General features: G+C 43.6%; 1 long non-coding RNA gene across 1 annotated transcript; it reads left to right on the top strand.

Moving 5' to 3' along the window:
- The first annotated feature begins 549 nt into the window (after positions 1-549).
- LOC133214072 (uncharacterized) lies at positions 550-1,596 on the top strand. The gene is made up of 2 exons (XR_009725974.1): positions 550-594; positions 633-1,596. It is a non-coding gene; the product is annotated as an uncharacterized LOC133214072 (long non-coding RNA).
- The last annotated feature ends 255 nt before the right edge of the window (positions 1,597-1,851 follow it).

Below are 1,851 nucleotides of genomic sequence, written 5' to 3'. Positions count from 1 at the left end.
TGCGGTCAGTGGCACCACTGCATTGTAATGTCCCAGCCACAAGGATGAAGGATATTAGCACCCATAAGCAAACAAAGCTGGTTCTTTCTGCATCTATGCCTGCTTCCCACCATGAGGATCTGTGCTGCTTCAAACAGCAGAGAGCCTTAGGCTTGGATTAGTCCTAACATTTGACCTGCCATCCTTCACCACAAGTGGGTTTATGCTGGTTTTTGCTCTTGAAGCTCTAGGACAAAATATGATGTTCTAGTGACTCTTTGCTCATCCTCACTGTCCTGGTCCACACCAGTGCACATCTCTTCTGCTTTAATGCTTCCATCTGCCTAGAGAGGGAAGCCTGTTCCCAGGTTTGCTATGTAAGCTATATAAGCCAGAATGCTCCCACAGTCTTTGAAGGCTCTTGGCTTTTCTCTTCACTGCAGCTTGAAATTCCTGTCAACTTCTTAAGTCCATTGGCTCCTGTTATACTGCAAGCAGCTCTCTGCTTCCCCTGACAAATCTATGGATTTCTCCTGGGAACCCAGCAAAAATAACAGCAATCATACATTGAGAGTTGGGAAACCTGGGTCTTTGTCACATTGCCTTTGCCAGCCTGTGGTTGGAGTTGAAGGGCTCCTCTCAGTTGTCATAAGGGAATTTCTGACCTGACTAAATCTAGTCAGGTGGCCACAAGTATTCTTCATCAACTTGATTTCCACTGTTGACTGACCTGGGGATGGCCACAGGCAAATGTCCTATCTGAAGGTGATGGTACCTGCTGCTTCATTAGCTGCAGCCCTAGTGCCCTAATGCCTAGGAGAAGTTACGTTAGCATCATGCTAGGGCAGCCCATCATGGGAAAGAGCACACTACAACAGATCACCAGAGAACATGCCCATTTTCACTGCCTCAGGTTCACCCTGTGCCCCAGTATGTCTTCTGCTTTGTTTTCCGTCTTGTGAGACTTTCTTTACTCCACTATGGGAAAGAATCTAGCTGGCAGCATTTTAATGCATGACAATCCTGTTATTACAGCTGTAAATAATTAACAACTAGAGAAAATGTGGGGTTTTTTTTAATTATTATTTTTGTCAGTTTTATTTTCTCTAGTGACTAGCTGGTAGCCACTTTCTTAAGGAATTTCTCATGGAAACTGTGACCTTTCTTCTCTCTCTCTCTCTCTCTCAATTTCTCTTTCTGAGATTTGTGTTTCAAATGCTTTTTGGTGCAATGTTCAATGCCTGTTTGTATTTTTGAACCGTATTTTTCAACCTTTGCCAGAAAAGGGAAAAAAAAAAAAGAAAACGTGCCCATTCTAATTGGCAGGATTTTGGGTCCTGCAGTTTTTTTCAGCTTTGAGCTTTTTCATAAGTTAAAGCAAAAGAAAAGTGTCTCCAAAAATCACAGTGAAGTTCTGAAGAGAGATCAGAAACCATCAGAAACAAGAACTACATGAATAAGATCAGCAAATGGAGGAGGACTCTCCTGACCACCTACTAACTAACACACAAGGCAGGACAAGACCTCTTCACTGAATGAAATCACTCCGCTTTTCCACTCTGCCCACTCTATCGAACTCCGATCAAAACAAATTAAAATTCATATTAAAAAAGAGAATCTGTGTCACTGTTTTGTCCCAAACCAGTCAAAGCTGAATTATGTTGACATACAAAGGGATGGGGAGCCTGGGGAGCCGGTCCTCGGGGCTTCAGGCTACCTGCACAGCTCGGGGGATTGTCCCAGTGATGAGCAGACAAGCTACCCATGAAGAAATAGATATTCCAGGGGGAAATAGAAGAGCTTGAGCTCTCATTGTGTCACGTTTAAAATGTTTTCCCTTCCAGTGGCAGAGGAGTGGAGGACACTACATAT

Source organism: Neopsephotus bourkii, unplaced genomic scaffold (genome assembly GCF_033783945.1).
Source record: "Neopsephotus bourkii isolate Nb327-2 ecotype Australia unplaced genomic scaffold, CSIRO-AGI_Nbou_v1 NB_867, whole genome shotgun sequence".
Classification (NCBI taxonomy): Eukaryota; Metazoa; Chordata; class Aves; order Psittaciformes; family Psittacidae; genus Neopsephotus; species Neopsephotus bourkii.
Note: the sequence above shows the minus strand (reverse complement) of the source record. Positions and strands in the feature narration are given on the sequence as shown.